This window comes from Sminthopsis crassicaudata, chromosome 1 (assembly GCF_048593235.1).
Source record: "Sminthopsis crassicaudata isolate SCR6 chromosome 1, ASM4859323v1, whole genome shotgun sequence".
Taxonomy (NCBI): domain Eukaryota; kingdom Metazoa; phylum Chordata; class Mammalia; order Dasyuromorphia; family Dasyuridae; genus Sminthopsis; species Sminthopsis crassicaudata.
Window position 1 is genome coordinate 124,571,664 of NC_133617.1, and position 18,803 is coordinate 124,590,466.

General features: G+C 30.8%; 1 protein-coding gene across 1 annotated transcript in view; it reads left to right on the forward strand.

Moving 5' to 3' along the window:
• Window positions 1–18,803, forward strand: part of CSMD3 (CUB and Sushi multiple domains 3) — a 1,577,676-nt gene that overhangs the window by 1,077,121 nt on the left and 481,752 nt on the right.

The window sequence follows — 18,803 nt, forward strand, 5'->3', positions numbered from 1 at the left end:
TAGATTTCTTTTAAACCTAGAAATCTTGTATAGCTAAATAAATTTCTAATTGCTTTCTAGAATGCTGCATTTAAGCAACCATGCTTTTAAGTTTATTTTTAAAATTTTTATTCTTATTTTTATTAGTGATGATAATGATGAACATATATAAAATATTAATTTTTAAATCATGTAGAATGTGAAATAACATTACATTATTAGTTGATTTTTTCCAAAAATATTGATATATTATAATTTGGAAATAATATGAATAAAAATTAATTCCTTTCAATATAGAATTTTTGATTAATATATCAAGGTTGACATGTCTGTGACTTTTCTTTCATAACTGACCTTCATTTAAGATACCAGAATGTTTACTGACTAGATATTTACAATTCTTTCAGTGTTGGGAACTTGGTAAATTAAGAAAGAAATTGATCTGTATTTTGGAAGATGGAAAATTACAGCTAATTTAAATGAGCAATTTGGAACTCAAACATCAATCTTGTGACAAATAATATCTTTATTTCTAGTGAAAATAACAATTATTTTCTTTATATGTTTTCTAAGGTGTGTTATAAATCAAATATTTAGAAAGGCACACTAAGACTTTCAGATATTACGATTCTACAGCCATATTTAAACAATGACTTTTGACATTCTAAGTTATCTTTAGCACTAATATGTAATTAGCAAAAAAAGTAAAATTGAATGAATTTCAAATAATAATAAGGATAAATATGACCACCGATCTTTGTAGAAGATTATAAAATATAAAAATTAACATAACTCAAAACCCAGATTCTAGTGCACATGTTTTATTATGACCTATAAGAAGTGCCCTAACAAAAAAACAAGAATAAAAACAAAAAACAAAAAACCAAAACAAAACAAAACAAAAAAACAAAACAAAAAAGTTCTTAACTGTTTTATTGCCATAGATGTATTGAACATTCTGGTAAAGCTTGTGGACCCCTTCTCAAAACAATGTATTTACATACATAAAATAAAGTATATAAGGTTACAAGGAAAATCCATTATATGGAAATAGCCATTACCATATAACAACACCCCACAAAAATTTTGTGAAATAGTAAATATGTAGATATACTTCCTTATTGGCACATTAAATGCAAGCAACTTTAAGTGTCTGACTACAGTAATTTTCAAATAGTGATAACTGTAAATTATATTTTAAGATTTATGTACAACTGAAATATGAAAATTTCTGTGATTTCCAATATTGGTGCTGTTATATGTGTTGCTAATAGGATATTCAAAATTGAGCTCAATTTCAATTAGAAATTAGTGAAAGCAAAAAATACAATTTTCTCTACACAACTTTAGTGACTTCTTGAAATCTATCCATGACCTCTCTCTCAATAAGAGGACACAGCGCCATCATTATCCATCCCATTTCTATCTCCTACTAGTAACAGTATGCTGAATTTTATGAGAATATGAAAAATTAATTCCTATGAAGTCTTAAATGTGATGTAAAGACATAGCACACCCATATGACTTAGTGACTAAAAATTCTTAGACTGGAGTGGGATGATGAGAATGACTGCCTGGCTTAAAGGTATTAAAGGTACAGAAGTTTTGAAGTCCCTTCAGCAATCAGAAGATTACAAAATGAAGCCAAATCCAATCAAATACACCCAGGTATTAGAAAGAACAGTGGCAATATATTAAAATATAAGCTCTGCTATTCAAGATCTGTGAATTCCTTTTTGGACCTTTTTCCATGTATAAAGTAAGATTTTTATATACAACACAATATATAAGGTTTTATACATAACACAATCTCAGTTGGAAAGGACTTAAGAGGTCATCTAGCCTAACATGAACTTGAACAGGGATCATTTCTACAATATCTTCCACTGTGGTCATCCAGCTTTCTCTGAAGAACTCTAGTAAAAAAAGACTATCTCTACCAGAGGCAGCACATTTTCTACTGGGGCAGTGCTAATCTTTACCAGAATTTCCTTGGATGAATCCTAAAAATGCCTTTCTTTAATCTATACTCATTTCTCCCAGTTTTAGCATTTGTAGTCTTTTCGTCATGAAAGAAAATTGTGAGTGAAAGAGTATAATTCAAATACTGTAATGGAAAGAACACTGGGTTCAGCACTGTCATACTTGTGAATGTTTCAGCTTTGTCTTTTATGATCTGTGTGACTTTGGAAAAGTCATTTTACCACTCTGAGTTTGTTTTCTAAGCTATAGAATGACTTAACTACTTATAGTCCTTTTTAACTCTAAATATATGTTTCTCAGTATAATTGGGGTAACCAGGCAGTGCAGTGGATGGAGCACTGGGCTTGGAGAAAGGAAGACTTGAATTTATTTTTTAAGTTCTTTTTTTGTTTATTTTCAAAACATATTCATAGATATTTTCCAGTATTCACTCTTGTAAGACCTTGTGTTCCAAAATGTTTTCCACTTTCCCTTTCCTCCACCTTCCCCCTTGATGTTGAGTAAATATGGTTACAATTCTTTTTTTTTTTTTTTTTACCATACTTGTACTTTTTTCACTTTTTTAATTAAAGCTTTTTGCTTTCAAAACATATACACTTATAATTTTCAACATTCACCCTTCAAAATCTTGTGTTCTAAAATTTTATCTCCTTTCCCTTACCACCTCCACTAGATAGCAAGTAATCCAATATATGTTAAACATATGCACTTTTTCTCTACATATTTTCATTAATATCATGCTACACAAGAAAAATCAGATCAAAGAGGGAAAAAATTTAAAAAAATATAAGAAAAGCATAACATAAAGAGTGAAAATACTATGTTATGATCCTTGCTCAGTTCCCACAGTCCTTCTTCTGGGTGTAAATGGCTCTCTTCATGACAACACCATTGGAACTGTCCTGAATTATTTCATTGTTGAAGAGAACCACATCCATCAGAATTGATCATTGTATAACCTTGTCATTGCCATGTATAATGATCTCCTGGTTCTGTTCATTTCACTTAGTATCAGTTCATGCAATGAAGATTTGAATTTAAATCTGGGTTTAGACACTTATTAAATGTGTTACTCTTGGCAAACAACTTAACTCTGTTTGCCTCAATTTCCTCATCAGTAAAATGAGCATGAAAAGAAAATGGTAAATCATCCAGTAGGTTTACAAAGAAAACCCCAAATGTGTTTAAGAAGAGTAGGACATAAACTACTGAATAAAAATAAGCCTAATACCTTTTATATATCATATGTTCAGATGCTTAAAGCAACTATTTTCCTCCCTTAGGACTTTCCTTCTACAGGTTGAACATTTCTGGTTCCTTCTACTTTTCTTCATGTAGCATGTTTTCCAGTCCCCTCACTATTGTCATCCTATCATAATTTACATTATATATACTATATAAACATACATAGCACATATATATGATATAAACATAAATAACACATATTCATACACACATATAAATGTACATAAATAACATATATCTGTGTAGGTATATATGTATATATATATATATATACACACATATATATTCCCTTACACACAATATATATGTATACACACACATACACACACACACACACACACACACACACACACACATATATATATATATATACCCTTAGTTTTTTTTTTTACCAGCCTCACTTAATTTTGACCTTTAATTCTTCTTTCATTATTTCTTTAGTACTGTAATTTTGCCTTTTATCTTGTCACGTGCCTTTGCTTTTTTCTTTTATACCTATGTTTAATATTTAAGTTGGTTGATTTGCTTTCAAAATTCTTTTTTTCTTTTTTTTCTAGGCTGACCTCTCCAGCAGAATATTATATCTATCCTTTCTCTGTACTCTTTGAAATCCATTTTAACAACATACTGATCCACATAACAATTTTTGACATTTTGGTCAGCTATTAGCAAACAAAAAGAGGAAGTGGTTAATTACTCCAACATTCATATTTCTAACCCAAGTAACCAATTCTTCCCATTGCTAAGATCAATTCCTGAGTAGAATCCTCTCAAATTGATTGCTATAATTTTTGAAGAATTAAATTAAATTTTATCTAAGTCAATATATTTTTTTTTCTCTTTTTGTAAAGAATATGCCAATTGATATCTGAATAAGGAAGTTTACTTGGATTAGAATCCCTATCATGCCTTTGTACCCAGCTTATGAGTTCTTTCTGAACTCAACTATTTGTTCTTTTTCGACAAGTGGTCTATAAGATATTCTGATGAAAATACTGCTACTCTATCATCTACCTTCAATAAAATACTCTCCATCATATTTTCATACTCTAATAAAACTTTTTTGTTTTATCAAATATAGCTTATAATAGTGTCTTATCTATCATTACTTTACCTAATTCTTTTTTATGTATACTGATCAATAGCCTTATTGAAGGCATGAACTTTATCCCACCAAGGTATACTCATCTACAGCCTCATTCCAGTCATGATCCTTATCCAATCAAGTCCTTTCCAATCAAATTATACATAGAAGGTTATATATGAGTCATTGTTTCTAAAATGTTAGGTTCATCATCTTGTTGCCTAAACTTTGAACATTTGTAGACATTTGAATCTATGGATTTTTAATATTGTTCCCTTTCTTGGATTATGTTCAATGATTAATGAAAACTTAATACATTATATTTAGCCAATCCTAATGTTCCATATCCCATCTATCCACCCAGTAGGAAATCAGATTTTACCTTGTATAGTCATGAAACTACCATTCCTACTATTGAGTATTTTGCTTCACTTTCCATATTTTTTTTATCTCTTGATCTGTCTTTGAAAACACATTGAATTTATGGCACAGTAACTACAAGTATCCTATACATTTACTTATAAATTCTTCTTTTTGTATTAAGCATATTCTTACTGCTCTTAATCTATTTTCCCTTGTCTTTAATAATGGGAAGTTAGATACATAGTCAGTACATTTGGTTTGAATTTTAGCCTTTTTCATATTGATTCTCAGATTTTTATTTCATGAAGTAAGGGAATTCTGCATTCACTGTTGTAGAGGTGAAATTAAAAGCAGGGTTTAAAGGAGAGAAGTTGGAAAGTTGGGGAAAATGCCTCCTTACACCTTTATACTAATTTCTTTCATGGAAAAATGACTTCCTGTCTCCTACCTACCAGTTTCATGAACTGATTAAAAACTAAAAATCTGAAAGTACCTGTTCATATGCTTTGAGTATTTGAAAATTGAGGAATTGCTTGTATTCTTAAAGTTTTGTCTCAATTTTCTGTGTATTTGAGAGATGAGACCTTTAGCAGATTCAATTGCTATAGCTTGGTCATGTCAAGGATAGAGATAAAGGCTTCCAGTGATTCTACCATTTCCACATAAATAATAACTGTCATTCTTCTCTCAAAATTACTTTGAACACAACATAAAATATTTTTGCTGTTTATAGTGAGAATCAATATTTATTATCAATAGTAAAAAAAATAAGGGAAATTAGGAAAGCAATAGAAGAGTCTTTTCTGTTTCTGTCTCTTTCTCCCTATTTCTATCTTTCTCTCTTTCTTTCCTTTCTATCTGTCTCACTCTCTGTTTATATATAGAACTTTGAGGTTGCAAAGATCAGCAAATATTATCTGATTTTATGATCACAATAATTCTGGGAGGTAAGTACTAAGAACAGCAATAAAAACAACAGAATGCTAACCTTTCAGTGAAAGAAATATTTTAGACTTTATTGTCTGTCTTAGGGTATTTTTAGGGTAGAAAAATCTGTGAGGTATTTTTACAGGAAAAATAAGTAAAAAAAAATTATGGGTTTTGTAGACTAAAAATATACTTTTATCTATTTATAAGCATTATAAAGTACTTTTGTTAAATAAATGACATTTTAAAATATGATTAAAACTTTTGACATTAGCTAATTCAATGTTTTTCTTTTGATCAAGAAACTCAAGGTTCATTAAAAATGAAATTTACACTAAAATCCTTTTTTATTTTATTTTAGACAAAATTAAAATAGAAATATTTTAGACAAAATTAAAATAGAATAATCTGAATATTTCTATCTATTATCCCAGGAATCAAGGCAGGTCATATTAGAAATAAACAAAATGGTAATGAAGGAATATATTGTTTTGGAAAGTAGATTAGTAAGTTAAATATTAGTAATGTTTTGTCTTTATGCAGCACCTTTTCATCTAAGGAGGCCAAGCATTTTAAAGTCATTAACACGTCTATCTTCATAATCCCCATTTAACATATCTACTTCTATTTCTAATTTCATGTGTCATTGATTTTCTGTCTGACCTTAGACAAACAACAACATCTCTCTCCTTACTCATAAATAAAAAAAATGGGGTAAGAGATAATGATACCACTACTTGATAATAATAATAGTACATGTAGTTCTCTTTTTTATTATTTTAGATAGATTGTTAATTTATAATGAAGATTTGGTGCCTAAGCTAATGAAATTAATGTTAATGGTAAAGTCAGATTAGTCCATTATATTATTTCAACTGTTGGTTCTTTGAAGTTCTGAAGTCTATGTGTTAGTAATGATTATGCATCTTCCAAACAGCCCCAGTCTATCCCAATTTCTACATCCCCAGTATGTGTTTACTAAAACCCTTATAGACTATTATTTATATCTAATATTAAGCATCTCTAAAATGATTTTTAACTGTGGTTTATTATTCCCAATCATGTATCAAAGCATTTTTTACCATTCAATTTTAAAAGATTTTGATTTCCATTTTTTCTCCCTTCCTTCCCCTCTTCCTAAAATGGTAAGCGGTTTAAAATATATCTATATATGTATATGTATATATGTAAATGTTTTATATATACATATAAAACATCTCTCTCCAGTTATATTCAAAATATTTTTTAACATTTGTTTTTAAGATGTTTGAATTCTGGGTATTCTTCCTTATCCTCATCCACAGTTAAGAAACCACATGTGAAATTATGCAAAACATTTCCATAAAAGTCAAGTTGTAAAAGAAAACATAACTTCTACAATAATGAAAATAAAAACCCTCAAGAAAAATTAAGTTAAAACTAGAGACATAGAGTGATAGGTAATGCTTCCATCTATATTCATACTCAATCAGTTCCTTCTCAAGGTATTGATAGGATTTTTCATGATAAATCCTTCAGAGTAGAGTAGATGACTATATTATTAAGAATAACAAAGTCATTTACAGCTGGTCATCCCAGAATTTTGTTCATGAAGAACTTTCCAGTTTTTTTTTTCCCCTGAGAGCATACTGCTTATCATGTTCCAGAGAACAATAATAGTCCATCAGAGAAACTTGCTGCAAATTTTTTTAAATAATTGCTATTGCTAATTGCATTTCCCTCCATTTATTCTCTCTCCTTTCATCCTGTGCCTCTTCAAAAGTGTTTTGCTATTGACTACTCCCTTTTCCAATATGAACTCTCTTTTATCATCATCCCCTTTCCCATATTTTCTTCCTTTCTCTTTTCCAGCAGGATAAGACAGATACCTATACTCCTATTGAATATGTATGTTATTTACTATTTGAGGCAATTATGATGAAAGTAAGGATCATTCATTCCCTTCTCTTCCTCCTCTTTTTCCCTTCATTGTAAAAGCTTTTTCTTGTTGTTGTTGTTTTTTTTTTTATGATAATTTGCAAATAGTAGGCTATTTGATACAAGTTGTGTATGGGCTATCATGTAAGACATTTCCATATTCATCAAAGTTGTTAAAGAAGAAACATATCAATAGGAAAAATATGAAAAAGAATGAAGAGGGTGGGGGGGAATATGCTTTGATCTACAGAGTTCATCACTTCTTTACCTGGATATGTATAGAGTTGTTCTTCACAAGTGCTTTGCATTTGTGTTGGATCTTTGCTTTGCTAAAGAGAGCTGCTATTCATAGTTACTCATCAAACAATGTTAATGATATTATGTATAATGCTTTCTTGATTCTGTTCATTTCTCTTTGCAAATGTTCATATAAGTCCTTCTAGGTTTTTCTGAAATTTCCCTGCTTATGATATTTATTGCACAATAGTATTCCACTATGTTCATATATCGATAGAATATTCAGACATTCCTCAATTGAGGATATCTACCCAATTTCTAATATTTTGCTATTACAAAAAGTAGTGCTATAAATATTTTTGCACATTTGCACTTTTTGTCCTTTTTGCTTTTTAATCATCTCTTTGGGATATATATATATATAATTGTGTTATTGCCAGATCAAAGTAAATGCAACAGTTTGATTGACCTTTGAACATAGTTGTAAATTTCTTTCTTGAATAATTATTTCAGTTAAAATCTCCACCATTGTTGTCCTAGTTTTCCCCATTCTCTCTACTATTTTTATTTTTTTTGTTATATTAGCCAAATTGATAGGTTTAAGATGGTACTTCAGAGTTGTTTTACTTTGCATGTCTATAGTTAAAAATGATTTACAACACTTTTAATATAGCTATATTAGGTTTAATTTCTTCATCTAAAAACTGCCTATTACTATCCTTTGATCATTTATCAATTGAGGAATAGCTCATAGTCTTAAAAAAATTAACTCAGGTTTTTATACATTTTTGAAATGAAGTCTTTACCAAATCCACTTGCTATAAAAACTATTTCCCAGGTTTTTGTTTTCCTTCTGATTTTGTTTGTGCAAAAGCTTTTTAAAAATTAACATTATCAAAAATATATATTTTATATTTTGTAATGTTCTTTATCTCTTGTTTGGTCATGAACCTGTAACTCACTTAACTGCTTTTAAAATACAGATGTTAATACAATATTGAATAGTAATGGTGATAGAGGGCAACCTTGTTTCACTCCTGATCTTATTGGGAATGGTTTTAGTTTATCCCCATTACAAATGATGCTTGCTTGCTTAAGGATTTTAAATAGATGCTACTGATCATTAAGGAAAACTTCATTTATTCCTAAATTCTCTGAAACTTTTAATAGGAATAAGTATTGGATTTTTTCAAGTGTTTTTTCTCTGTCTATTGAAATAATCATTTGATTTTTGTTAGTTCAGTTGTTGACATAGTCAATTATGCTCATAGTTTTCCTAATATTGAATCTGCCCTGCATTTTTGATATAAATTCTAATTGGTCATGGCATATTGTCCTAGAGATAACTTGCTTTAATCTCTTGCTAATTTTTATTTAAGATTTTTGCATAAATATTCATTAAGGAACTTGATCTATATTTTACTTTCTCTGTTTTGATTCTACCTGGTTTGGGTATCACTAACATAGCTGTGTATAAAAGGAATTTGGTATAACTTATCTTTTCTCTATATTGTCCCAAATGGTTTGCATAGTATTGGAGGTAATTGTTATTTAAATGTTTGGCAGAATTCACATGTAAATCCATCTGGCTCTGCAGATTTTTTTCTTATGCAGTTAGGGACTTAGATTATCAGATTTATTGCCATATAGTTAGGCAAAAATAGCTCCTAATTATTCCCCTAATTCTTCTTCATTGTTGAAAAATTCACCCTATTCATTTTGGATATTAACAATTTGATTTTCTTCCCTTTTTCTAATCAGATTAAATAAAAGTTATCTTTTTTTTTTTTATAAAACCAACTCTTAGTTTTGTTTGATTCAATAGTTTTCATAGTTTCAATTTTATTAATCTCCCTTTTTATTTTTACAATTTCAAAGTTGGTATTTTTTTTAATTTATTCTTTTCTAGTTTTTTTAGTTGCATGCCCAATTCATTGATCCCCTCTTTTTCTTTTTTATGCAAGTAAGCCCCTAAAGATATAAAACTTCCCCTAAGAACTGCTTTGGCTGCATCCTATAAATTCTGGTATGTTGTCTCTTATTGTTATACTCTTAGATGAAATTATTGATTGTTTTTATAATTTGTTGTTTTACCCACTCATTCTTAAGGATTAGATTATTTAGTTTACAATTAATTTTTGGTCTGGTTTTCCCTGAACCTTTATTATCCATCATGATCTGAAAAGATTCATTTACTATTTTTGCCTTCCTGCCTCTGACTTTGATGTTTTTATGTCCTTAATGCATTATCAATTTTTTGTGTAAGTTCTATATACTGCTGAGAAAAAAAAAATACACTCCTTTCTATCTCTATTCAATTTTCTCCAAAGATCTAGTATATCTAACTTTTCTAAAATTCTACTTACCTCCTTAACTTCTTTTTTATTTATTTTGTGGTTTAATTTACTAGTTCTGAAAGAGGAAGGTGGGGATCCCCTACTAGTATAATATTACTATCTAATTATTTTTGCAGCTTTTTTAACTTCTCTAGGAATTTGGATGTTATGCCATGTGGTACATATATGTTTAGTATTGATATTCCTTCATTTATCTATAGTACTCTTTAGAAAATTATAATTTTCTTCATTATCTTTTTGAATTAGATCTATTTTTGCTTTTGTTTGATCTGAGATTAGTATTGCTAGCCCTTTTATTTTTTTAACTTCAGCTGAAGCATAATAGATTCTACTCCAGCATTTTACCTTTGCTTTGCATGTATCACTCTGCTCTAAATATTTTTCTTGTAAACAACATATTGTAGGATGTTGGTTTTTAATCCAGTCTATTATCCACTTCTGTTTTAGGGGAGAATTCATACCATTCACATTCACAGCTAAAATTGCTTACTCTATTTTTTTGCCATCTTATTTTACCCAAGCTGTACTTTTCTCTTTTCTTTCCCCCTTTCCCTCCTCCCCAATGTTTTGGTTCTGACTATTATCTCCCTCAAATACTCCTCCCCTTTTATCATCTCCCTTTCTTATCCCTTTCCTTTTATACTTCTGTAATATCTTCTATTTGACTCCCCCTTTCCTTTTCCCTTTCTAGTCCTCCTTCCCATAAGCTGAAATAAGTTTTGCTGTGAAGATAAATATGCCTGATACTTTCTTTGAGCAAAATTCAGTGAAAACTGAGAAAAAATCTTAACATCCTTGAGTTGTGACAAAACCCTCATTTCTAAAATATATAATTGACTCAAATTTATAAGAATTCAAGCCTTTATCAAACTGATAAATGCTCAAAGGACATGAAGACTTTTTTCAGATAAAGAAATTAAAACCATTTCTAGTCATATGAAAAAAAATGCTCTAAATCACTATTGAACAGAGAAATACAAATTAAGACAACTTTGAGTACCCCTACATACCTCTCAGATTGGTAAAGATCACGGGAAAAGATAATGATAAATATTGGAGGGGATGTGGTGAACCAACCATTCTGGAGACCACTTTGGAATTGTGCCCAAAGGGCTATCAAACTATACAAAACTTTTGATCCAGCAGTCTCTTTACTGGGCCTGTATCCCAAAGAGATCATAAAGGAGGTAAAGGATATACACATGCAAAAATGGTTGTTATAGCCCTTTTTGTAATGGCAGGAAACTGGAAGCTGAAAGTGGATGCCTATTAGTTTCAGAATGGCTGAATCAATTGTGGTATGTGGATGTTATGGAATATTATTGTTATCTAAGAAATGATCAGCATAACGATTTCAGAGAGTCCTGGAGAAATATGAACTAATTCTGAATGAAGTGCGTAGAACCACAACATGATTCACAACCATAGCAAAATTATACAATGATTAATTCTGATGGACTTGGCTCTTTTCAACAGTGAGGTGATTCAGGCCACTTCCAATGGTTTTATGATGAAGGAAGTTATCTGCACCCAGACAGTATTGTATGGACTGAGTATAGATCAAAACATAGTATTTTCCACTTTTTTTTGTTGTTGTTTGCTTGTATTTTGTTTTCTTTCTTTTCCCCTTTTTAACTGATTTTTATTGTACAGCATGATAATTGTGAAAACATGTATAAAAGAATTGCCTGTATTTAACATATATTGAATTACTTGCTGTTGGGGGGAAGGAAGGGGAAAAGGAGGGAAAAATAATTTGGAAAACAAAGTTTTGTAGGGTTGAATATTGAAAAATACTTATGCTTAAGTTTTGAAAATGAAAGGCTTTAATAAAGAAGAAATATTTTAAAATTTAATTTAATTTAAAAAAGAACTGAACTAGAAAAAAAATAATGTGTATGCTATACCACTTATACATATATATATATGTATAAGTATATATATATGTGTGTATGCATATATACACATATTTAGTATTGACATTACTTCACTGTCTATGATATTTTAGCAAGTTTTTTTTTTCCTTTCTTGTTTCTTTTAATTAGATCTAATTTTTCTTTGGCTTTGGCCGAGATCAGGATTGCTACCCCCTACTTTTTTTTTTTTAATTTTTTTTTAAGTTAAATATTTCCTTTGAAGCATAATAGATTCTGCTCCAGCCTCCTACTTTTACTCTATGTGTGTTTCTCTGCTTCAAGTCTATTATTTTATCAACTCTGCTTTTTACTTCTATTTTATGAAATTGTTCATTCCATGTGTATTCAGTTATGATTACTAAATGTGTATTTCTCTTCATTCTATTTTCCCTCCTGCTTGTCTTCTCTCTCTTTTCATCCTTTCCTTCCTCAACAGTGTTTTGCTTTTATCTGAAACCTCTTCAATCATTTCCAGCACCTCCTTTACTTAATCTCTTACTGTTCTATTTTCCTATTGGGTTAGATAGATCTCCACATTTAGATGATTGGCCACCCTCCCATCATTTCCTCCATTGTAATAGGATATTTGCAGCTCTTCATGTAAAATAATTTGCCCCATTCTACTTCTGCTTTCTTTAATTAGTGTACTTCTCTTTCTTATCCCTTATTATTATGTCCTTCCCTCAAATTCACCATTCACACATATCCTCTCTATATATTCCTTCTATCTGTACTGTTAGTGATAATTTTACTGAATTATGCATATGTTTCTATGAAGGGAATATAAACAATTCAGCTTCATTGAATACCTTATATTTTCTTTTGTCTTTTTACTTTTTAAAGCTTCTCCAGGCGCTTGACATTTTAATCATTTTTATTGTTGTTGTTGTTGTTGTTGTTGTTGTTGAGTTCTGATCTTCTCATTTGGTAGCTTGAAATTTTCTGTTTCATTGAGAGAGCAAAATCTTCCCTCTGCCTCAAAGTATTACACTTAATTTTGCTGGGTAAATGTTAGTTATAGTCCTAGCTCCTTTGACTTCCAGAATATCATGTTCTATGTTGCAATTGTGAAGTCCTGTGTAATCTTTATCATGACTCTGTGATATGTGAATTGTTCCTTGCTGACCACTTGCAGTATATTTTTCTTTACTTGATAATTCTTAGAATTTGGTTATAATGTTGCTAGGAATTCTTATTTTGAGATATTTTTCCTAAGGTGACTTGTGTTTTTTTTTTTCAATCTCTATTTTGCTCTCTGATTCCAGGATATCAGAGTAGTTTTTCTTGATAATTTCTTGAAAGATGCTGTCCAGGTCTTCCTTTACATTGTGGTTTTTGGGTAGTCCAGTGATTCTGATACTGTCTCTCTGGATCTATTTTCCAGGTCACTTGTTTTTCAGGTGAGATATTTTATATTTTATTCTATTTTTTCATTCTTTTTAATTTGTTTCATTGATTGTTGATGTCTCATAGAGTCATGAGCTTCCCCTTGAAATATTATTTTCCACAGTTAGCTTTTGTACTTCCTTTTCTATTTAGCCAATTCTACTTTTGAAGGAGTTGTTTTCTTTTTTCCATAAACCATTGACTCCTTTTGTATAATTTTCTTGCATCACTCTTATTTATTTTACAAAATTTCTTGTGCCTCTCCTTTTATTTTTTTAGGTTTTTTTAATTTTGTTTTGTTTTGATTTTGATTTTTTGCTGACAGTGGTGATTTTGATATTTTGTTTTGTTTTTAGCTCTTCCATGAGTTCTTTCTGGGCATGAGACCACTTCCTGTTTTTGTTTGGGGTTTTGCTCATAGATGTTTTGCATTATCTTATTTTGAGTTTGTGTCTTGATCTTCCTGCCACCACAACTTTCTATGATCAGATTCTTTTTTTCTCATCTTTAAAAAAAAAAATCTTTCGGGGGCAGCTAGGTGGTACAGTGGATATAGCAGCAGTCCTGAAGTCAGGAGTACCTAAGTTCAAATCTGGTCTCAGACACTTAACACTCCCTGTCTGTGTGACCTTGGCAAGTCACTCAACCCCAAATGCCTCAGCAAAAAACAAAAAACAAAAAAATTTAAATATTTTCCTTTCTTTTAAATTTTAACTTTGACCCTGGGGTGGAAAAGTAACTGTCTCAAGCTTCTTGTACCAGAAGTTCCAGGCTTTAGCTATTTCTTAGTGTTGCACTGATGTTGCCTGAAGGACCATGGGAAATCCTCATTTATGGTACTATGCTGAGACAGTAGGTTGGGAGGTGTTTGGGGCTACTGAAGGTAGGAGGTCTACCAGCTTGCCTGGTACTGTGTCACTGTTCTAGTACTATTGTCTGGTGTATGCTAAGGCTTGAGGGATGTTTTTGCACTTCCCCTGGGAATACATTGAGGTAAGTGGCAGTTTGGCTGGCTTACAGTTGGCCTGAAAAACCATCTGATTCTCTGGATAAGCTAAGCAAGTGGGTATCCTGGCATTGACACTTGTCTGTTTCACCACATAGGGGCTCAAGATCTCCTACTTGTTTTCTGAGCTTGTTGGGAGGCTGTCCTGGACTGTATTCCCCTTTACGTGATTGAGAGAGACCTTTCTTGCCAATTTTCCAAATTTCTTGGGCTAAAGGATTGTTTTATCCCATCTGTTTGCAGGTTCAATCAGTATTGTATGGTTGGTTGGATATGAATATGAGAGAGTTATAATGATTAACTGCATCTTCCACCATCTTGGCTCCCAAAAGCGCTGTAAGGCACTTTTCTCTAAAAATGATTTCTAATTATAAATTCATGAATCTAGAACAGGGCTTCTTAAACTTTTTCCAATCACAACCCCCTTTTTGCCTGAGAATTTTTTCCATGGCATAAAGTAGATATACAAATAAAACATTTATTGATAATAAATAATACTTTTATCACCACTACATCAAGTTATGAGGTAGCAAGACACAGTTTGAGAATCTGGATATTGTCGTATGAGGGTAAGAAACTCCTAGAAATATTTTAATTTGGGCCTTGTTTCTGTTATTAACTTGTTTTGTAAACTTAAAGCAAGTTATCTAACTACTGATTTTTTCATTTTATTTATATTTAAAATATCAGTAGTAAAGAATGGTTTTAAAATCCGGACATAAAAGTTCTAGTTTTTTTTCTACTTCATAAATATTTAGTCACAACCTTCTTGAACCTCTGCTTCCTTACTCTGCTACTTACTTAACACAGTAATTGTGAAGAAAGCGTTTTGTGAAACTTAAAGATATATAATATGCTATTTTTCAAAATACCCTCCTTACCTACCCTCTTTACAGTATTATTATTATTATTATTATTATTATTATTATTATTATTATTATTACTACTACTGAGGCAATTAGAGTTAAGTGGCTTGCCCAAAGTCACACAGCCAAGAAGTATTAAATGTCTGAGAACAGATTTGAACTCAGGTCCTCCTGATTTCAGGGCTGGTGATTTATCCATTGCACAACCTAACTGCCCCTCTTTACAGTATTATTGTCAAGACAAAATTATATGATAAATGGGAATATTCTTTGCACATCATAGCAATGTAGGGGAGACAGCAATGACTTTGAAGCCCTTTTGACCTAAGAGTACTCTTGTCTGTCAATGATTGCAAAAGTCCTCTGGCCTAGGGATGTTAATGCTCTTGCCTATCATTATAAAATGTAATAATATTTCTTCCATTAGATGATCCTGAAGCCGCCCTTGACCTGAGAGTGCTTTTGTATTGACAATGTGTTTATCAATAATTTTAAAAGTCCTCTATCATTGGAATGATCCTGCAAACATTGCTGATTGTCAGATGGATAATTTGTTGGTCAATGATAACCAAATTCCTGAGACCACTCCTCAAACCTACCTGAAAGCCATAAAATTAGCAAATAAGTAACATAATTATTTACTAATACATAAATTTATTAATTTACTAATATTTCTCTTTTTCCTATAAATTTATCCCCTTGCTCTTGGCTTTTTGCCAATCTCTCCTAGAATTTAGTGTTGTAATGGTGTTACAATTACAAATAAACTTGCCCCTTAACTAGGAAACATATTCAGATCTGCAATTATTTTGACACATCTCACACCACCAGTCTGTTGACCCCAAACTCTTGGGGGCTTCCCCTTCCCAACCTCAACAATAGAAATTTAATAAATGTTTGTGGAATATGAAAAAAAAAGTAACATGAAAACAAGTTATTTTTAGATCTACTGATTTTATTGAACTAAAAAAACAAAAAATAAATTCTTCAGGAAATCTACAATATAATTGATGTGGTTTCCTCTAAAACTATTCATTTTTGTTCTTTAATTCCATTTGTTTCTTATCTATGCATTCAGCTCACAATGGATAAATCAACATGTTGCAGACTTCTGTAGTTCTCTTGCTATTACATGGGCATTAGTAGAACATGTAAGCTATTCATTATTTCTTGTTCTCATTGTATGACAAGACCACATCCGTTTTTCCCCTTTTCTTTGATATCCTCTTTTGCTATGCTTTCATTGCTTAATTCTTAGTGTTATGTAACCTGTTCTCATCTACCTTTGCATGAAACTTTAATTTGCAGATTGTTACATTGTATGAATCAAACTATACAAAGTTGATAAATATTGTTGCTTTATTATTTTTTCTTTTTTAAAGATAGCTTCTGTTTCAAGGAGAAGCCCAGGGCCATTAAAATATTATAAAATTTCCCAAAGTTAATCCAACTACCTTCCTTCTTGGAATTTGGAGCCCTGATCATTGTCTATCTACATAAGCAATTAGGTGGCATAGTAGATAAACATCTGCCTTCAAACACTAGTGGTGTGACCTTTCTTCTTTTAATCTTTTCCTACACAGCTTTTTTTTTTTTTTTTTTTTAATAATCACCTCATTATTCATAACTCAAGTCCAATCTTTCTTTCAAATAACTTTAGTAATTATGTTTTAAGAATGCTATTAGTATTAATAACTAATATTTGCTAATATTTATGCAATTTTATATCATAAACATTTTTACTTTATTAGTTCTTTATAATTAGTCTTTAATTATATCCTCATATTTCTTCTGGATTTTTATATAAAAATTACCATTGAGTTCTGATATTTTATCAGAAATTTTTAAAAATTATTCTTATGTATTTCTGTTGTTTGCAGTAATTTTCTTTAATCTGGAAATTTTGAAATTTGGCTGTGACATTTATGTAAGTTTTCTTGTTCCGACCTCTTTCAGATGGTAATTGGTGAATTCTATTTCCACTTTACCTTCTCATTCTAGAACTTCAGAGCAATTTTCCTTAATATGTTCTTGTAATATTGTATTCAGTTTCTTTTTTTTTAGTTTTTTAATTTTATAATTATAAAATTTTTGACAGTATATATGCATGAGTAATTTTTTATAACATTATCCCTTGTATTCATTTTTCCAAATTTCCTCCTCCCTCCCTCTACTCCCTCCCCTAGATGACAGACAATCCCATACATTTTACAATGTGTTACAGGATAACCTAGATACAATATATGTGTGTAAATCCAATTTTCTTGTTGCATGTTAAGTATTACATTCCAAAGATATAAGTAACCTGAGTAGATAGACAGTAGTGCTAAAAATTTACATTCACTTCCCAGTGTTCCTTCTCTGGGTGTAGTTGTTTCTGTCTTTCATTGATCAACTGGAAGTGAGTTGGATCTTCTTTATGTTGAAGATATCCACTTCCATCAGAATACATCTTCATACAGTATTGTTGTTGAAGTGTACTGCGATCTTCTCGTTCTGTTCATTTCACTCAGCATCAGTTCATGTAAGTCTCTCCAAACATTTCTGAATTCATCCTGCTGGTCATTTCTTACAGAGCAATAATATTCCATAACCTTCATATACCATAATTTAGCCAACCATTCTCCAATTGATGGACATCCATTCATCTCCCAGTTTCTAGCTACAACAAAAAGAGCTGCCACAAACATTTTGGCACATACAGGTCCCTTTCCACTCTTTAGTATTTCTTTGGGATATAAGCCCAATAGTAGCACTGCTGGATCAAAAGGTATGCACAGTTTGATAACTTTTTGGGCATAGTTCCAAATTGCTCTCCAGAATGGCCGGATTCTTTCACAGCTCCACCAACAATGTATTAGTGTCCTAGTTTTCCCACATCCCCTCCAACATTCATCATTATTTGTTCCTGTCATCTTAGCCAATCTGACAGGTTTGTAGTGGTATCTCAGTTGTCTTAATTTGCATTTCTCTGATCAGTAGTGATTTGGAACACTCATATGATTGGATATAATTTCAATTTCATCATCTGAGAATTGTCTATTCATATCCTTTGACCATTTTTCAATTGGAGAATAGTTTGATTTCTTATAAATTAGAGACAGTTCTCTATATATTTTGGAAATGAGACCTTTATCATAATCTTTAACAGTGAACAATATTTTCCCAATTTGTTACTTCCCTTCTAATCATGTTTGCATTAGTATTGTTTGTACAGAAACTTTTTTAGTTTGATGTAATCAAAATCTTCTATTTTGTGATCGATAATGATCTCTATTTCTACTCTGGTCATAAATTCCTTCCTCCTCCACGGGTCTGAGAGGTAGACTATTCTCTGTTCCTCTAATCTATTTATGATCTCATTCTTTATGCCTAAATTATGGACCCGTTTTGATCTTATCTTGGTATATGGTGTTAAGTGTGGGTCCATATCTAATTTCTGCCATACTAATTTCCAGTTTTCCCAATAGGTTTTTTTTTTCAAATAATGAATTTTTATCCCAAATGTTGGCATCTTTGGGTTTGTCAAACACTAGA